This window comes from Dreissena polymorpha, chromosome 6 (assembly GCF_020536995.1).
Source record: "Dreissena polymorpha isolate Duluth1 chromosome 6, UMN_Dpol_1.0, whole genome shotgun sequence".
NCBI lineage: Eukaryota > Metazoa > Mollusca > Bivalvia > Myida > Dreissenidae > Dreissena > Dreissena polymorpha.
The window spans coordinates 1,066,474-1,088,536 of NC_068360.1; the positions used below are offsets into that span (position 1 = coordinate 1,066,474).

At 37.0% G+C, this 22,063-nt stretch overlaps 2 long non-coding RNA genes across 2 annotated transcripts; one reads left to right on the forward strand and one right to left on the reverse strand.

The window, feature by feature from the left end:
• The first annotated feature begins 8,565 nt into the window (after positions 1–8,565).
• On the forward strand, positions 8,566–20,755 carry LOC127834850 (uncharacterized). Its single transcript, XR_008028251.1, has 2 exons — positions 8,566–8,945; positions 20,447–20,755. It is a non-coding gene; the product is annotated as an uncharacterized LOC127834850 (long non-coding RNA).
• Positions 18,703–19,998, reverse strand: LOC127834851 (uncharacterized). The gene is made up of 3 exons (XR_008028253.1): positions 19,864–19,998; positions 19,452–19,515; positions 18,703–18,837 (listed from the first exon to the last, which is right to left on the reverse strand). It is a non-coding gene; the product is annotated as an uncharacterized LOC127834851 (long non-coding RNA).
• Positions 20,756–22,063: the final 1,308 nt, after the last annotated feature.

Genomic DNA, 22,063 nt, shown 5'->3' on the forward strand with positions numbered 1-22,063 from the left:
AAGCGCAAGACCCTTGTCCTGTATTGCAGGGGCGCAGACCCAACATGGATGGCGGGAGGTCTATATGAAAGTCTCCTTAATATCTGGACGGAGATTGTGGCCCGTCTCCATCGGATTAACCTTCAATGCTTCCATAAGGACATGGTAGTTTGTATGTGCCTTCACGTACGCCTTTTTGAATACATACATGGGGAACACTCACTGTACCGGGGTCTTCAATGAGACGACAAAGCTTGCGCTTGGGATGGAACCGACGGACAGACTATTGATAGAGACCGACGCTCCTCCGTTCTTTGGTGGTATCAGAATGCGTCCATGTTCGTCCCAGATGATCGCTTTGCGTACTATCGCATTAATCAGGCATACGTTACGTCCTGTCAGCGACGGTAGCCCGTGTGCTGTGCCTCTAAGCATTTTAGGAGGTGGACGTTTGCTACCAAAGCGGCGCCACTGCATGATCTCCTACCCATCAAACATACTATATCGTGTTTAAAAAAAAGCTTCATGTGGGTAAAACATGTGGTGCTTACGGTCCGCACATTTGGTCCGTATAGTCCGAAAATCCGATCTGTATTGTCTGGCCTCTATGGTCTTTGGTCTGTATGGTCTTTGGTCCGTATGGTATATATACCGTTCTTACCGACTCAGATCCAATAAATAAGTATAAAACAACCCGCGGTAACGTTGCCCTGATATGTGTATTTCGGTACTATGTTTTCATAATAGTTGATAAGCAAAAAGATGTTTGATTACTTGAAAAAACATTGCCGCCTCGGGATGGGACCTTTTTTCTTGTATTGCTATAAGCAACAATTAATAAAGTTATCATAAAATCGCCGACAGAATTCAAAATATTTTCTCAGAAATGTTCGTTTGGAAGATATTCTTTTGATCCTTTAGTCTCAACAGCCGTTGAAGGAAACAAAAACTGATCATGAATGACAACAGTTGTTCATGAATGGGAACAAAGGATTGTAAATTAGCTTAAATGAATGCTTACATGAGATTGATGTCAGTTTTACACAACATTCGTCGTCATGTTTGTGGAAAAACAAAAACAAAACAGTAACTGGTAATCGAATTTTAAGAAATAAAAAACAAATATGCAATATTTATTATTTACACCCGACTGCCTTCATTGCTATCGTTCGCAATTTTAAAGACGTCCCTTGTCAAAATAAAGTTCAACATAATGTCAAATTGAATATATGTAGGCGTAAAACGCAGACAATTTCGACAAACTTGAAAGCATTCGACTGAACAAAATATGTTTATATGTTCATATTAATGTACAAAGTAAGTAAATCAAGTTAAAATGCTATCTCCAAATCCATGCATGATCAACGTGCTAACCGAAAAACTTAATCTTAGCCCGGACGGCAAAGCAACGAGAAGAATATATTGCATTTTAGCCTCGCTATGGGTAAATGGGGCTTAATACATGCGTAAAGTGTAGTCCTAGATTAGCCCTCAAAGTCTGCACAGGCTGAGCCTCGCTATGGGAATATGGGGCTGAATACACATGCGTAAAGTGTAGTCCCGGTTTAACTTTCCCAGTCCGCACAGGCTGAGCCTCGCTACGGGAATATGGGGCTTAATACACATGCGTAAAGTGTAGTCCAAGATTTGCCCTCAAAGTCTGCACAGGCTGTGCCTCGCTATGGTAATATGGGGCTTAATACACATGCGTCAAGTGTAGTCCCAGATAAGCCCTCCAAGTCCGCACAGGCTGAGCCTCGCTACGGGAATATCGGGCTTAATACACATGCGTCGAGTGTAGTCACAGATGAAGCCCTCCAAGTCCGCACAGGCTGAGCCTCGCTATGGGAATATGGGGCTCAATACACATGCGTAAAGTGTAGTCCCAGAAAAGCCTCCCAGTCCGCACAGGCTGAGCCTCGCTACGGGAATATGGGGCTTAATATATATGCGTACAGTGTAGTCCCAGATTAGCCCCCAAGTCCGCACAGGCTGAGCCTTTCTATGGGAATATGGGGCTTAATACATATGCGTAAAGTGTAGTCACAGACAAGCCCTCCAAGTCCGCACAGGCTAAGCCTCGCTATGGGAATATGGGGCTTAATACATATGCGTAAAGTGTTGTCACAGTAAAGCCCTCCAAGTCCGCAGAGGCTTACCAGGGAACGACACGCTTCGCCTAATTTGAAGTATTTTAAAAAAGAGAAGTTCTTTAAACCAAACTGCCATAAATGCGAAAAGTTTTGTCTTTGATTAACAAGTGCGAACTGCACAGGTAAACTTGGACGACACTTTACGCACAAACATGTTAACCCCATTTTCCCAAAGTGCGGCTCGTTTTAATCGGAAAATCGAGTTTACACTATTTGGGCTGAAATGATTTTCTGAATGAACCCTGCTCTTCATATGAATTGAAAATAAACGTGAAATTTAAAAAAAAAAACATTTGTCAGACTTAAAGGTATGTAGGCGTCATATTACTATAATTTACGCATTTTTCGTTATTTAATATAATGTTTGCATTTCAAGAAAATCCGGTTTCGAAAATTACACGCATTGTTAGGTATTTCGCCATTTCTCGTTAATTATGCATAGCAGAATAACTGCTTTAAATACTTCGTCACTCAACGTTTCGTTTTGGTGAGTACCGGTATGGTATGTAGCATTTAAAAATATGAATTCATATAGAAGATTTAACAATTTGAACACCCGCACTCCCAATATTATGCGCCGTATGCTGTTTACATCTAAGCCCAGTTTCTCAATATAAATCCTGTAAATTTTCGAATTTCGCTGCATATATTGCGATTGCCTTTTTAAAACATTAGTGTTCATGCAAGATAAACTATGATCATTATTGAGTTCACCTGTCAATGAAAACTTCTGAAGAAAACATTATAGGTGACCTAACAATTTACATACAAACAACCGTGTCAATCTTAAACAATCAGGCAATTGCCTTTTAAGCCTTAAATAACCTTTTTTATTATTGATAATACATCTACAGGATTTATACCGAGTCTGAAGATATATCAGTAGATGATCCTGTGCGCAAGGATAATGTCGAATTAGTATGGTAAGTGTAAATTCTAGGGACGGGAACGTATACTGGACATGATATTCGAATATTGGTTTGTCATTTTTCGAATATTTTCGAATATTCGATTTTAAACCTTATATTAAAATGTCCGAACCTATATAAATGACTGTCCGGACCAAATTACTATTCCTGATTGCCACAAATGCCACTATAATCTATCTTATGTGCAGCTTTGAAAAGTTGGATAGGGTAATATTTATTTGTTTTAGAATATTGATTATTATGATCTTCTTTTAAAATAAATACTGTTTAGTTTCAAAAGATGTAAGATATTTCAGGAAAACACATTACCGTAATTCTATTTTATTACAATACTTTAAATTGAATTGGATTACTTTCCATCAATCATATGCATGCTTTTGGTTTCGCTATTTTTTCTGGAATTAAGAACCATGACGATTTAATTGGTATAAATTTGAGGAAATAAATTCTGATTAGATAGTCATTGATTTGATATATGGATAACGGAATGAAAACATACATGCCAGATCTCGACGGGACCGCGATTTTGGTGATTGACCCGGCGTCCCGATATAAGACAATTTGTGCCGATATTCGTTTAAACCTTCTACAAGTTCACAAAAAATCGCTATTCAAGCTATATAAGGTACGGTAAGCTGAATGAATAAAATAATAAGTAGACTTATCAACTATGCAAGAATTAAATTAAATGAAGCTTAACTGAAACATAATTTTAGTGATGGTACGTATATTAATTCGGTAACTTGAAACGAATGTAGTTATCATTTTAAGTCCCCACTATTTAATGCTCAATGGCATGAACATTAAATACATATTAGCTTCTAAAATACAAACTGCAGTTAATTTGATGTTCAATGCAAGTGCTTTAGTTCCAAAAAATTATTTAATGTGTATTTTACTCATTTCATATTTCAAATATAGAATCTATCTTGCAAAACGCAGTGTTGCAAAACGCACACTTTTATTGCTTAAAACTTTAAACAGGCGGGATTCAATAATTAATTTCGTGAAATTATGTAAAAAGCATGATTAAGTTTCGTTTTATTGCTGCAAAACGTGCACTGAAATTGCATGAAACTGTATTTACTCGGGATTCGATAATAATTTTTGTGACAACATATATTAAATATTTTGTGTTCGTTTCGCCTTATTGCTACGTTGCACCATGCTTCGGGCCACGTGAATTGAATCCTTGTCGCTAATGTGAATTTGCCAAAATAGTTATATCATCACGATAAATTAATGAGTTTTTCGTTTTAATGCGTAAACATCATTACCAAACAGATCCTTATAAAGCACCATTAACACACAAAATCAACGAATATTTCGTAAATTATTTCGTAAAATAAAGTGCACCAATTATAGCCAAAATTTCAACGATAGATGTGGTCTGGTAACACTGTATCTTGTTAAATCTATGTTACCATACCACATCTGGTGTTAAAATTTTGGCTATTGCTTTAAGGAACATTGATTTATAATGTTATGAAATAGTTTACGAAATATTCGTTGGTTTTGAGTGTTAATGGGGCTTTAAATAATGTCTTGTACTAGGTTTCTGACTACAACGAGCATGGTATCCATTACATATTAGGTAACGAGTGACCGCTTTTATTTGCTTCGATTTTATGAAGATTTTCTTTCAATAAGTTCTTAATAACGTCCACCTCTCGGTTACTAAAGGTGTAAGCCCGTTGTTTGCTTATTTCTTTTGTGACAGAGTCAAAGGCTATATTGGACAATGTTCGTATGACAAATTGCGCAAAAACGACGTCATTTTCAGGATAGCGTTGTTGGTAATTTTACATTGGTTAGTTAACAAATTTCAATGGATAGGTTATAACGGAGTTATCATCGTTTATACAAATACAAATATATGGCGGTACCATATCCATGTAAATAACTACACTAATCAAGTAACTTCAGCTAATATTAACCACTGTTTATACAATTGATCGCTGAGGTTAAAAAACCTGTAAAAACACAGATTTTTAAATGTTTATCAATAAACGTTAATGTTTCACATAAATTGTCTTTCGTATTTGACTGATTTTCAGAAAATGATGAGTACATATTGCATAACTCTGAATTGAGAGTAAATTGACGATTTGCCCCTCTCCTTATACCCTCCTGTTTGCCAATTATCATCTCGTTCATGGATGGCAGCTGTTATCAAAACAATGACTTAAAATGGAAACTAAAAGTGCGACTTTGTACACGTACTTTTTTGGAAGTGTCTTTACATAAAAATAGAATATTCGAATATGAATTTTGGATTCGAATATTCGGCCGATTTTCGAATATTCGAATATTCGGATATTCGGTCCCATCCCTAGTAAAAATCTTTCAAAAGTTCGGACGAAAACATAGAAACATCAGCCGTTGAACGCCATTTTGAACACCAGTTATTATTTTCCCCACTTACGCAAAACCAGTAACTTGCTGCGATCTTCCTCTTCAAGCAAACTAGGTCAAACATACTAAATACCAAACATACTTAATTAAATAAGAAGTTGTTTTGCCATTGTGTGATTGTGTGGTATGAAAAACGATGAAACGAAGTGGTTTGCAGTTTATATGTTTTAAAAGCAACGTTTCGAAGAACTGGTGTGAAACAACAGCATAAAGTCATTCTTAAGTTATTTAATACTACTTAAAGAATATCACAATAAACGTTCAAATAAACACAGGACAGAGTGCAACAAGTCGTAATAGGTAAATATAATCGCAAACCCAACCGTGAATCTCCTGCAGACGCATCCTTTGGTGTTGTGGAATGCAGATCGACATTCATCATCAGCACGGAGTCCTTCCGTCGTCAATGTTTCATCCCTGAACAATGGGCATCTCGGGAGGATGGGGCCAGCGGAGCGACGGTGTGAATGTCGATAGCTCTTCTTCTTCCAAGTTGCCTCCTTTCGCCTCAGCCACAACCAGCTGGACGACCTCTCGGCAGCTTGGCTCAGTTTGAATAATTCGTAAATTATGTTTTGATTTAAAAAGTCTCTTCAAATCCAGCATAAAATATATTTGTACTTTTACATTGTGCAAGTTATTTAAACGGTAAAGTAAACATACCTTAATATTGAAAGTTTAAATTATTGACTGTATATATCCTTAATATATGCTTTTTTCGCGAAGTAATTATGTGTTTACGTGTATATTAACAGAAAGTTTGATATCACAACACCCGGTTGGCATTCAAATGCCTAATAAACTGTGACGACTTAAATATGACATCAACAAAGGGGAATATTACCTTGCTCATTCAACCGTCATTTCTATTTTCCGTAGGTTTTGGCCTTATACGAACAGCTTATTACACTATATCCATATGTTAACATTGTTCAGTTTAACACATTTTTTGTCACTCTATCCTGGTAAAGTTCGCCTTTATAGGCCTTTTCAAATTTTGGCTGTTTAATTTATGATTCTGACGAAAATAATATTGTTTTATACATAAAACTGCCTTAATTGGCCTGAATGTTTTTGAATATGCGAAAACTTGCATTTGGTCCGCATATATTAGCCAAGACAGCCCCCGGGTCATGCATAAGCGTAGCTACGACATTTTAATTTGCAAATGATAATGATAATTTATTCTCTTAAATTACAAATTCGGACCTAATACTCAAACGTACTTAAATAATTCGACACAATTCTTATGTATAAACGTATTTTCATAAAAGGATCTGTACTAATTACTTTCTGTTTGCCCGTATGTAAACTTATATCAATTTTGCATAACCCCAACTACAATAAATCACTGAATGCCCCAATAGCAAAGCAATTTCAAGAAATATCTGTTGATGAATTGTGGTATTACATCATGATTAAAAACATGCACCTTTGTCAAATATGACAATGTCTTTGAAAACAACCTGATTTATTGAGGACACAAGTAATAGCAATGAAACTGTTTCAAAGTTTAGAATAGTTAACCAAGTTTTGGCGACCTACCTTCTCATTTGTTTTGGATCTGTTAATGGAAACAACGTATGATTTGTCTTTATTTTATTATGAGCTTCCATTAAAATTATACAAATGGGTTTGTATCCATACGGTAATTCGTTTCTGTTCAATCAGTTTTCAACATAAATCATAAGATGATCTTCATAAAAATATTGCTTAATTGTCCAAAAACGAAAATGTTGTTTGGCAACGTCTATGTAGTAAGAAATTAGTTTTTACAAATTATGCCCTTCTCGATCAGTCGGTAGAGCATTGACTTTCAATCAATATTGATATCTTCGGGTCGCGGGTTCGAGTTCATTATGCGTAATTTATTTTGGTGTTGGTATGTAGATGACAAAGGCTACTAAACCGAGTATAAAAATCTCCAGTACTTTACATTGAGCGTTCAAATGCGGTTTCGCAACTTTTATTCATTTATGTTAAATGTATAAACTGTGTTGTGTGCATTGTAATGTATGGCATTAAACAATCGGTCACTTTAATAATAATAGTAATACTACTACTACTACTGCAATTACTACTACTAATAATAATACCACATTTATATAGCGCCCTTTTCATACAGTATTGTGCGTTCAAAGGCGCTTTACAAAAAAATGTACTTATCTTGCCGCCGGTGTTATCCCGACATTGGTCTTTATCCTTCTTACACTAACACGCAGATTGACGAGTTATATTACTTACTAAGTAACTTGGGAGGCCATATGTGGCAGGGTTTGGTAGGGCTGGTCGCGACCACTCCGTGCCCTATGCGGAATGGTTTGGGCACACCACTTTATTGTGGAGGGTGTTACGCTACCTGGAGAAGCGCAATACCCTTGTCCTGAATTGTAGGGGCGCAGACCTAACGTGGATGGCGGGGGGTCTTCATGAAAGTCTCCGTAATATCTCGACGAAGATTGTGGCCCGTTTCCAACGAATTAACCTTCAATGCTTCCATATGGACATGGTTGTTTGTATGTGTCTTCACGAACGCCTTTCTGAATACAGACCTGGGGACCACTCACTGTACCGGGGTCTTCAATGAGACGACAAACCTTGCGCTTTGGATGGAACCGACGGACAGACTATTGATAGAGACCGACGCTCCGTTCTTTGGTGGTATAAGAATGCGTCCATGTGCGTCCCAGACGATCGCTTTGCGTACTATCGCATTAAGCAGGCATACGTTACGTCCTGTCAGCGACGGTAGCCCGTGTGCTGTACCTCTAAGCATTTTAGGAGGTGGACGTGTGCTACCAAATGCGGCGCCACTGCATGATCTCCTACCCCGCAAACTTACTATGTCGTGTTTAAAAAAAGCTTCATGTGGGTAAAAGATGTTGTGCTTACGGTCCGCACATTTGGTCCGTATAGTCTGAAAATCCGATCTGTATTGTTAGAAAGCTTTCGTCATGAAATGCTACTACGCATAATCAATTGTAGTTTTATATGCTAAACAACCTGCATGTCCGGGAGACCTCGATCTAAATATAGTACTTATTCCGAGACGAATCGAATTGTCGTCATGGGCGTTCCCTCCCTCTTTTGCAGTATAATAGATGTTAAATTATATTCTATTGTTTTCACTCTAACTAGCAAGATGTCGGAGTTTATGTTGGTTTACTATAGTTATATAAATAATTGTTAAGAATATATTATCCTTGAATATACATGTTGACTTCAAACTATACGCTTCGGCATGTTCCGTGCGCTACGAACATCGCCAAAACGTTGCTCGGTTATGACCGTAAATTCTTATTCTACAGAGCTCCGTACACGTCATAATTTTGCTGACGTCATCCGGAGCGATTCATAGGGTATATAAACCCAGACTTTTCCGGAGCATTTGCCAATCTTTCCTAACACTTTTCCGACGAAACCTCCTTTGTAATTTAAATATAAACCACTCCGGATGGCAGAAAGTGAGGTATATAACATAGTAAACATTCCCGTATTTTCGGAACAGTTCCACCCGGAGCTGCTCCGTATATGTTATAATAAAAAACAAGTTACTTTACTGACAACAATAATAATAAACAGCGGCCATGTTTGTCCATTGTTATGATGGGTACGGAGCTCAGAGACAGTTATGCCTAGATATGACAATATTATAATTCATTAATGTACCAGATTTTGCATGTGTATAACCTATGTACATGTATGATGTAATTAACGATGCCATTATATGAATACCATGCGAACTCAATAGAAAAATAAATCAATGTCTTAACCGGAACTCGGACTTCGTCATCCTTCCATACAAATATTAAATATCGTTGTTGTGCAACAACGGACCTGCGTGCATATGCCTGGAACCTTGTCCCGTTACCGTACCACCACGGCAGGTGTCAGAAGTGCTGGGATCAATTACTATAAAAAAAATATATAAAAAAAAATCTAGAAAGAAGGACGATTGTATCATTTTCAAACCAGTTTAATGCAGATTCCCCGCTCCCGATTTACCAAAAATATATTGTTCATAAAATTCAACAAATGTTTAGACTTCGCCGGATAGCTGCGTATGAATGTACATGATGACGTATATCAGTTCACTCCGGATGGTAAATTATGACGTCATAGCAAACGCTGTCTGGAGCAGGTCCCGATCCGGATCAATGAGTTCATCAATACTCCTCCGACCGGAGCAAAAAAAATAATAAGGAGAAATACATTATTGCTCCGGACGATCCATTAAATATAAAATATAATATGACAAACCTTAAAAGATAGTCTGATCCGGATGCTTTAGAACACTACCTATAACAATAAACCAGTAACCATTTTAAGAAGTTGCTTTCTCGTTGCCAGAGATAACACATGCTTTTCAATAGAGAATGCGTTTATTGATCCAATTATTCCACATGATAATTCTAATAATATTAATCACATGATTTAGAACAAAGTCGGATTATTTCGACAGTCGTCTACTTCAGACACAATATTCATATATCATTTGCAATAACTGCACTTTAAGATAATGTAACGATTTCGTCACTTAATATATAACGTATGTGACGTCACAGTATCATCTTGGTCGATTATTACAAGAATTGTCTAGGTTTCCGTATATGATTGCTATGAACCATAATACCTATATTGTTTTCGTAGTGACAACAAACACCACAGTACTTTGCTTTTATTCGTACATTCATTTAAAATTCAATGTGCAGTACTTGTTATGTAAAGATTGGCCATCTATTCATAACGCTAGCTAATGTGAATAGATTAGCTCAACGAGATTCTGTGGCTGGTTTCCACTGAACTTAGGGACCTTTATTTTAATTAAGCTTCCTCCAGACTCCGGACTGCACTGGAACTTATTATATTATACAGCTCCTGTCTGAAATACACAAAAACCAAATGTTGCACAACAACATAAAGTACAAGCTTGTAACATTACCGAACTTTACATTTGTTCATAAACATTACAATGTATAAATATGTATGATTTTACATTTGGTAAAATAAATGTTTGATGTTACAGTGAGAGAGTGAGTTTGATATACCCAATCCCAAAATATCCCTTTATTGTTGATACTTAGAGGAAATGTCCAATCCAAGGGACACAACCCCCAATAAAGAGACCAGGAGCTCTACAGTTGCTCCCCATGACCTGAATACAAACCAAAATCCAGACATGGAGACTAGTTTTTCTCAGCCCAGTAGAAACATGTCTCCGGATAGAGATTTACCCGGATCTCATAACCTAGACAGATCATTGTCCAACCCGGATACAGAGATAGATTTTCCAAATTTAAACAGACATAGATATGACAGAGGTGACCATGACAGAGTAAATTATCCATACAGACCTAGGAGAAGTCCCTCGTACAAATCACGAATACTCCAATGATATACAATTAAAAGTGCATCCACCCAAATATGATGGAAAAGAGGACATTTATGAATACCTAGACTCATTTAAAATTAGTTGCCAAATTAATGGATGGTCACCCTACCTAAAAGGCCTTCACCTAGCTAACAGTCTCATTGGCTCTACCAGAGGCATCCTTACCGAGCCACAGAGGCACGAGAAAACAGACATAAACACTTTGATCAATAAGTTGAAAGAGAGATATGGTTCCCAGAATCAAAAAGTTATATATTTAGGACTGAACTACAGAACCGTACCAGGGGAGTAGGAGAGAGCATCCCTGAACTAGCTCATAACATTAAGAAGCTGACCCTTATGGCCTACCCAAATACAACCAAGAAATTCACAGATACTTTGGCTCGAGACCATTTTATTGAAGCAATTGATGACCAAACCTTGCGCATGAAACTTAGAGAGGCTGAACCAATCACATTGTCAGAGGCAACCCAAATAGCAACACGGTTTGAGGCATACAAAACAGCAGAGTTCAGAAGAAAACAGTCCATTCATGTTTCTGCAGGACAAACAGAGTCTAATCATTTCAAAAATAACTCTGAGCACATAGCAAAGCCCAACAATTCCAACTGTACCTTTAACAATGATGATGCAAAAAGTGGAATCGAAACTGTCACACAACTAACAAAAACTCTCGAGAAATTGGCTGATGCTTTTGAAAAACTATCAAAAGATAAGCATGAGACAAACCAGAGAAATAGAAAACTACAGAGACAGATCTTCAACACCATTTCCTGGTACTTATGGAAGACCAAGTCCTCAAAATCACCAACAACAACGAAATTTCCCACAGGAAGATACATTTGAAAGACCAAGACAGTGGCAGAGATTTAATGAAAACAACAGGACCCAGACTCAAAACAGACCTCATTTAAACCAGGGAAATGAGAACAGGTCTTCATGGAGGCCCACAAGAAGACCCGAAAACCCGATGAGAAGGGCCAACAGATTTCAGTAAATAACTTAAGAGACACAGTACATGAAGGATTGTTTCTACCAATACAGATTGGAAACCAGTATATCACAGCTTTAATAGACACAGGATCCAACATAACCATTATGAAAAATAGCATCTATGACAAATGGCAAGATAACAAACCCCAAATTCAACCAACACATGATATACTGGTTGGAATAACAGGAGATAGAGCTAAATTCCATGGAAAAATTAACATTGAATTTACAATTGCCAAACAACTGTTTCAACATTCAGTTTTCCTAGCAGACATTTCCAATGAGTTCATTATTGGAAGACATTTTATGATGAACCACACTTGTGATATTATCCTAAGCAGACAGATCTTGAAAATCAATGGAGAAGAAATATACTGCCATACAAATGAATTTGATGTTCACGGCTGCAAAATTGCTTTGATTGATGATATAGAAATACCACCAGAAAGTGAGATTGTGATATCTGGAAGAACAATGGATCCATATGATAACACAAAATTAGGCGTGACCTCTCCAAACCTTAATCTTTTTGAAAAACACAGTGTCCTGCTTGCACGAGCATTGGTACAACCTTCCAATGGACTTGTATCATTACAAATAGCTAATTTCGATTCCATACCTATCAAACTACATAAAAACACAACAGTGGCACATCTCGAAATGATAAACAAGGATAGTATACCAGCCTTTCAAGAACATTTAGTACATCACACCAATGTCGCAACATCAATTAAAAACCATGACAACAACCAACCTAAAACACCAGAACACATGAAAGACTTGATAGAAGCCACTCTACAAAATGTGTCCGAAAAAGAAGGTCAACAAGTTAAGTCATTGTTGATTGAATATGCAGATGTATTTTGTACATCTGAAGATGACATGGGTCGCACTGACTTGGCAGAATTTACTATCAACACAGGAGACAATATGCCAGTAAGAACAGCACCCTATAGATTACCAGCTGTTAAACGTGAACAAGCCGAGAAGGAAATACAAAAACTACTCAATAAAGATCTTATAGAACCTGCTCAAAGTCCATGGTTATCACCAGTAGTAGTTGTACCGAAACCAGACAAATCATCTGTCCGGTTGTGTATAGACTTTCGAAAAGTAAATGCAAGAATAAAGTTTGATGCTCATCCGCTTCCACGAATAGACCAATCTTTAGAGTCATTGTCCGGAAACAAATACTTTTCCTCAATGGATTGCAGATAAGCCTACCACCAGATTCCCATTAAAGAAGAGGACCGACCAGTCACAGCATTCAGTATAGGAGGAGAGACTTGTATCTGAAAAGTTATGCCGTTCGGTATGTCAACAAGTCCCGCCGTTTTTGAACGCCTGATTGAGAAAATAATGAAAGGTTTGACTTACAAAGCATGCTTAATCTACTTGGATGATTTGCTATGCTATTCCAAAACCTTTGAACAACACTTAAATAACTTGCGCGACATGTTCGAAAGACTCCGGTCAGCCAACCTGAAGCTCTGTCCAAAGAAATGCAAACTATTTCAACAAAAAATAAGTTTCCTAGGGCATCAACTGAGCGAAGATGGCATAGAAGCCTGCACAGAGAAAACAGAAAAGATAAGGAACTGGCCCAGGCCACAAAATGTTCGTCATTTGAGATCCTTCCTTGGACTATGTAGTTTCTACAGAAATATGATTCAAAACTTTGCAACCATAGCAAAACCTCTACATAAACTAACAGAAGCTAACACTTCATTTACCTGGGATGATAAAGCTGAAGCTGCTTTCATAGAGTTAAAAAACAGACTATGCAAAGCCCCGATACTTGCCTTCTCAATTGAAACACAGCCCTTTATCCTTGATACAGATGCCTCAAATGTTGCGGCAGGAGCCGTACTTTCACAAGTACAGAACAACCAAGAGAGGGTAATAAGTTATTACTCACAATGCTTCTCCCATACTGAAAGAAATTATTGCACAACAAGAAAAGAGCTGTTGTTTATAGAATTAGTATGCAATTGTGCTAGCAGTCAAACATTTCCACCATTTTCTTTATGGAAACCCTTTCAAAATTAGATCAGACCACGGAAGTCTACAGTGGATACTGAATTTCAAAAACTGTGAAGGACAATTAGCTCGTTGGCTAGAAACCCTTGGAAACTATCACTTTATCATAGAATACCGACCAGGTAGAGTCCACAATAACAGCGATGCATTGTCACGCAGACCTTGTGCAGATGAATATTGTACTCACTGTGAAAGAGCGGAAACAAAATACATTCACCAAGAAGTGACTGCACATACAGTACGCATAGGAGAATCAACCTCTGAAGAAACTTCCCCTTATAACTATTCCGACACAGACTACCAAGATGGAAATTTTGAACTGTCCAAAATACAAGAAGAACAAGCTTGCGACTCTATACTTAAAATTGTCCTACAATGGTTAAACACTGGAAACCGCCCAGAATGGCAGGAAATATCTAAATATGGTATGGAAATGAAACATTATTGGCACAACTTTGAACTGTTAGAACTTGATAACAATGTCATGTATCATAAGGTTGTCACAAATGACCATTCGCTGAAAAGACTGATACTCTTACCACAAAGTATGAGGCATTCTGTTTTCAAACAACTCCATGCAACAGTCACAGCTGGACATTTAGGGTTCAGAGAAACATACCATAAGATACAAAACAGATTTCACTGGTTTGGAATACACAGAGATGTGGAAAGATATTGTCTACAATGTGATGCATGTGCCATGAGAAAACAACCTCAGAGAAAATCAAAAGGACCTCTTCAACTTTATCAAGTTGGACAAGTTTTAGAAAGGATCGCCATTGACATCCAGAGCCCTTACCCTATTTCACGAAGAGGAAAATGAAACATTCTTGTCGTTTGCAACTACTTCTCCAAATGGATACAAGCCATACCTTTAAAAACCATGGAAGCCAAATAAGTAGCAAGAAAGTTAATTGAAAAGTTTATTGGATCTTTTGGAACCCCACTTGAACTATTCTCAGACAGAGGAACACATTTTGAATCTGAAGTATTCAAAGAGACGTGCACCCTACTAGGCATTCACAAAACACGAACAACAGTAGGCAGGTCAAGTTCAGATGGACTGGTAGAAAGAATCAATAAAGTTATTCAGAACATGCTGACACCTTTTGTACAGAAAGATCAGAGGGACTGGTGTGAACATTTACCTTTACTGGTACTGGCTTACAACTCCAGCATACACTCAAGCACAAGTTTCACTCCATCTATGATGCTGTTCGGCCGGGAGATGAACTTGCCCAATGACCTTGCCATCGGAAAACCTGTCGATGAGGAATCACATTTCACAACCACTTACGTCATAGAGCTTGAAAATATCATGACGGAAATTCATGAGATTGCAAGACAACATTTGGGACAAAGTGCAGTCAGTATGAAAACAAATTATGACAAAGGAAAATTCCACATAAATTATGAAGTTGGTACCCAGGTGTGGTACTTCAATGCAAAAAGACACAAGGGCTTAAACCCTAAACTACAAAACGCATGAACCGGTCCTTATACTATCACCAAGAAATGGGATTATGTATTATACGAGATCCAAATGAAACCAAATTCAAGACCCATTCTTGTTCACCACGAAATACTTAAAGAGTACCGTGGAACAAACAAACCCAATTAGCATGAAGACACTGATTGAGCCTCCATCCCAACAAAGATTGTTATAATTCTTTGCCTGATCAGTATATGATGTAAATTGTACTTCATTCAATATTTGTTGTGTTAAATAAAGCGACCCTTATACCACTTACACCTGTATACATATACCTACTGTCTCTGCTCCGGAACCCATGATCCCCACAGAGTAGACCTTATGATCCTGATCTCTTTAAAATTACATTCCTGAAAAGAAAGAAGAATTTCCAATAATATTACTAAGAAAGAAATCTAATAATAAAACTTCTATTGCCAAACTGTAAACCTTACCTGTGTCCATTATATATATTACAGGCTCGCGTGTGGCAGTGCAAATTGTGCCCCCACATGGACTTAAGTTACAACAAGAAAACCAACATAGTACGGCATATTCAAACCAACCATCTCCATTTTAAATATCAATGCCAAAAATGCAACAACATCACTAACCGGAGAGAAGACCACAGATGCAAAAACAATGGGATAAAAAGAGACATAATTCTGATCAACACCCTACACAATTTTCAAGGAGGCAAAGCAGAAGAAGCCTTGAAGAAAGTAAAAATCGATGATCACATTAGTACAAGAGTGGAACGTCGATGTAAAATAATCCAAACAACACATGAAGAACATAAAAGAAAAACAGAAATCACAAATGAAGAAATAATAAAAAGCCATAAAAAAAGAAAGGAAGAAAAGAAGTCCGAAGCCCCTATCAAAACCAACCTGCCACATGTAAATAAAGAGCCAAACCATAACATCCTACAACAAGACCAATACCTGTCAGATGAAGATGATGAATTTGAAAAAAATGTGGAAACTAAATGCTCCGGAAAACATAGAATTGAAGTTTCCAGTCCCAGAAGACATTTCGGAAAACAAAACTTTACCCCAAAAACAGAAACATCAGCAGGAGGAACACAAGGAGGGCAGATTGCCTGAACGCTTTACCATCCCCAAGAAGAATAAGCAGTCAAACAACAATGTCACATCCAGAACACCATTAGATATCGACAAGAGAATAGTAACAAAATTTTACGAACCCAAAAAATAACGTACTTGATAAGATTCTGAACAAAATGGACAATCCAAGACAATTAATCTCTTACAAAGACATTCAATATACTGAAAGCACACTGTCTGACAACGAAGCAACCTTTGAAGAAGAACCTGAAAACGAAGAAGATCCCTTCAAAGAAGAAAATTTAAAAGATAAATTAACAGAATTGAAAAAACAAAACAACTTTAAAATAAAATTGAACGTCGGAGGATACATATTTACTTCATCAAAACACACCCTGAGTAAGGAACCATATTCCCTTCTTCAGCATCTAACAAAAGAAACAACTGAAACTGAAATCTTCATTGATAGACCAGCCAAACACTTTGAAACTATCTTGAATTTCATAAGAAATGATTCAACAATTCCACTGGCCCTCCTTCCCTCAACTCAAGAAGACCTGCTTACGCTCAAGACAGAGGCTACTTATTATCACCTTCCTGGACTCAGAAAGAAAATCGAATACAAGGAGAAACTTATAAATAAATAAAAGTAAATTAAAAACAAAACATGAAAGAATAATACAAGCTACCATAAACAGTCTACAATGTTTTTCATTTATACTTAGATGCCTACCATGTGTCACCGACGAAGTATTGCCTACAATGTAAGAACTACGATGTCCAATCTACTATATCCAATCCACTATGTCCAATCTACTATGTCCAATCTTCGATGTTTTATCTACGATGTCCAATCAACGATGTACCATCTACGATGTCCAATCTATAATGTTCCTACTATGTCTACGATGTTCAATCTACCATGTTTCGTCTACGATGTCAAATCTACGATGTTCCAATTACGATGTATTGTCTACTGTCCAATCTACGATGTACCATCTACGATATTTCGTCTACGATGTCCAATCAATCTACGATGTACCATCTACGATGTTTTGTCTACGATGTCCAATCTATGATGTTCCAGCTACGATGTCCAATCTACGATGTACCATCTACGATGTTTTGTCTACGACGTCCAATCTACGATGTCCCATCTACGATGTCCCAACTACGATGTTTATAAACCGAAGATGTGGGCTACACCTGACATCAGTGATTAATGACATTATAACTTAATAGTTTATGATAGTAATTCACTAATATATTTATAATATATGTTATAAATTATATTCATAGTAAATGTTATACTACTATTGTTTAACCTTTACATTGTTCACTAATGGTAAGTGGGACAGTCCTGAATGTAAGTACATGATTTAACTGTTATATCCTAGTTCTTTATACTAACCTTAACATACCTTTACTCCTTTTAACGGGGCGGGGTGAAGACGTAGGCTTTACTTGCACTTCCTATAAAAGTTAAATCTTATTGTTGTAAAACAGTTTAATATTTTGTCAGTACAGTTTTGCGTTATAATTTTCCCCCCTTTTTTAATCAACCAGATTATTAGGACAGTCAGTTATAATTAACTTATCTTCATGACTATGGAGAGTTTAGAGATCGTTCGAGAATTTTCTAAAATTCTAGAGAAAGTAAATTATTTATTGCTCTTCAAGGATATGGGTGTCCATAATTGTTACTTGTTTAATGTACTACATAATTAATTATTGTTGTATATGTAAGTTGTTGAAATAAGGACTATACAAGAGTACTAGAATTTAAGGGCATTATTGTTAACCAAATGCATTAACAGGGCTGTTTGAGATGTAATGAGGAGACATGTGATAACCTACAAAGACAGTATTATTTTAGTTTTGATGCTGGGAGAGGAGCCTGCCTTTTTGTATTTCAAATTTTATGCTTGCAAGCCTGTGCTAAGTTCCTCGGTGTGTGATTTACAGAATTAGAGTAGGGAGGACTTACACTTTTTGATTCACATTTTTGTACCCTTTAGTACACATCTTTTGTACTACTATGAGGCCGGTGGGCTAGGATACTTCCCCTTCTGGTCCTCCTTATGTAATAGGCTCTCGCCATTATGATTAAATATAGGGCCCGGCAGGTCTCTTATTATTAGGCGCCTGGGGATATGCCACCCCGTTATAAGATTGAGATGTAACAGTTGACTTTATATCTCCCATGCCATTTTGTGCCACGTGATTATTATTATGTTGGTTATGCATCTACCATTTTAGTTACCATTACCATTGGTTTCTTGCTTTGGTCCTTTACACCAACTGCATCCGCCATTTATGTTGAGGATCCCTGGACAGACGTGTGAGAACCACCCGGTCTAAATTCTCTTTTAACCAGTCTTTGTGAGGTTTTGGCACCCTAGAAATATTAGAGATACAAAGTGAATTTGGCATACACATTATTCTAACAATCATGTAGCTTGGGCTGTCTATCCCTTCAGTACTGAGACTCATGTTGTTAATGACTACGAGATATTGAGATTATAGATTATTGAGAGTAGAGAAGTTGATATTGTCAATTGAGGAATATAAGATTTTGCCCTGCACTTATGCTGTATATAAATACGTGCGAACGTTCGCAGAGATGTACAGAGTTATAGTTGCCCTAGAATTACACGAGATGATAGAAGTTATAATTGTACTTAAAGCATTATTGCTGAAATTGTGAAACTCGGAAATTACTGTTGCCCTTACTGTGATGAGGTATACCAATCCAACAGACATATGTATTCAGGACTACTCTTACCTGATGGCCACAGGGAGAGGTACTAATTTATTGAGGAGAAGGATATAGCCATATGTGTATATTGGTAGGTTGATGTAAATATGTTGTGTAAATATGTTGACAATTATAATTATTATAAACAATGCTACTTATAAGTTAAGTTAAAAATCATAATTGTAATTTAGTTAGGAATGTTGAGTACTTGGTATGATAGAGTTTATCTAACTGACCGTGACTTGACATAATACCTTGTATTGTTCAAGTAAATATGCCCGACTGGGACTCCCAAATGTGTACCTGCTACTTGTATATCTGAAAATGGTCATGTACATTTGTTTATTATTACAATTGATATACTAGTCTTATTATTTGGACTACATGTTACACTTGATCGCAATAAGACAATTTATTTATCTTGTGAAATATATACCTTACTGTACAAGCATTAATAATTAATCGTTACATAAATTTTAATTGTTCAATTGTTATTGTTTTGCTAATGTTACGATTACTCATTTTCCGGGGACACAACTCCTTAACGTTAATGTGTTATAACATGGAGAGTGCTTTCCCTGCTTTGTGAATGTTAATTAACTAAGGCGTGATCAATTTAAAATTTCAATTTAGCATTTGGATTTTTCCTTAATTGTTAAGACTTACCTGTTCGCTCTGTATTCGGGGTCCGAATCCCTTTTTCAGGGAGGGTGCAGTGTTAGAAAGCTTTCGTCATGAAATGCTACTACGGATAATCAATTGTAGTTTTATTTGCTAAACAACCTGCATGTCCGGGAGACCTCGATCTAAATATAGTACTAATTCCGAGACGAATCGAATTGTCGTCATGGGCTTTCCCTCCCTCTTTTGCAGTATAATGGATGTTAAATTATATTCTATTGTTTTCACTCTAACTAGCAAGATGTCGGAGTTTATGTTGGTTTACTATAGTTATATAAATAATTGTGAAGAATATATTATCCTTGAATATACATGTTGACTTCAAACTATACGCTTCGGCATGTTCCGTGCGCTACGAACATCGCCGAAACGTTGCTCGGTTATGACCGTAAATTCTTATTCTACAGAGCTCCGTACATGTCATAATTTTGCTGACGTCATCCGGAGCGATTCATAGGGTATATACACCCAGACTTTTCCGGAGCATTTGCCAATCTTTCCTAACACTTTTCCGACGAAACCTCCTTTGTAATTTAAATATAAACCACTCCGGATGGCAGAAAGTGAGGTATATAACATAGTAAACATTCCCGTATTTTCGGAACAGTTCCACCCGGAGCTGCTCCGTATATGTTATAATAAATAACCAGTTACTTTCCTGACAACAATAATAATAAACAGCGGCCATGTTTGTCCATTGTTATGATGGGTACGGAGCTCAGAGACAGTTATGCCTAGATATGACAATATTATAATTCATCAATGTACCAGATTTTGCATGTGTATAACCTATGTACATGTATGATGTAATTAACGATTCCATTATATGAATACCATGCGAACTCAATAGAAAAATAAATAAATGTCTTAACCGGAACTCGGACTTCGTCATCCTTCCATACAAATATTAAATATCGTTGTTGTGCAACAACGGACCTGCGTGCATATGCCTGGAACCTTGTCCCGTTACCGTACCACCACGGCAGGGGTGGCCGCCGGCGGAACAGTATTGTCTGGCCTGTATGGTCTTTGGTCTGTATGGTCTTTGGTCCGTATGGCCCATATACCGTTCTAACCGACTCAGATCCAATAAATAAGTCTAAAAACAACCCGCGGTATCGTTGCCCTGATGGGTGTATTTCGATACTACGTTTTCAGTATAATGATATGCAAAAAAGATGTTTGATTACTTAAAAAAACATTGCCGCCTCGGGATGGGACCTTTTTCCTTGCTTTAAGCAACAATTAAAAAATAAATCAAAAAATCGCCGACAGAATTCAAAATTTTTACACAGAAATGTTTGTTAGGAAGATTCTCTTTTGATCCTTCAGTCTCAGTAACGACCGCCGTTGATGGAAACAAAAACCGATCATGAATGTCAACAGTTGTTCATTAATGGGAATAAAGGATTGTAAATTAGCTTAAATGAATGCTTACATGAGATTGATGTCAGTTTTATTTAATATAAACTATATAGGAAACTTCAAAATTGTCCTCTTAAAAATCGCTTTCCGGATTTCAAATTATTTCACCGAAATGTTTTGGTGAACAAAGTGTTTTTCACTAAAAAGCAAAAGCGGAAAGTTCAACACACCATTCGTCATCATGTGTTGTGGAAAAACAAAAACAAAACAGTAACTGGTAATCGAATTATAAGAAATAAAAAAACGAATATACAATTTTTACTATAAACACCCGACTGCCTTCGTTGCTATCGTTCGATCGCAATTTGAAAGACTTTCCTTGTCAAAATAAAAATTCAACATAATGTCAAATTGAATATACGTAGGCGTAAATCAGACAATTTCGACAAACCTGAAAGCACTCGAGTGAATAAAATATGTTTATATGTTCATATTAATGTACAAAGTAAGTAAAATCAAGTTTAAATGCTATGGCCAAATCAATGCATGATCAACGTGCTAACCGAAAAACTTAATCGTAACCCGAACGGCAACGCAACGAGAAATATATATATTGCATTTTAGCCTCGCTATGGGTAAATGGGGCTTAATACACATGCGTTAAGTGTAGTCCTAGATTAGCCCTCAAAGTCTGCACAGGCTGAGCCTCGCTATGGGAATATGGGGCTTAATACACATGCATAAAGTGTAGTCCCAGATTAGCCCTCCCAGTCCGCACAAGCTTAGCCTGGCTACGGAAATATTGGGCTTAATACACAGG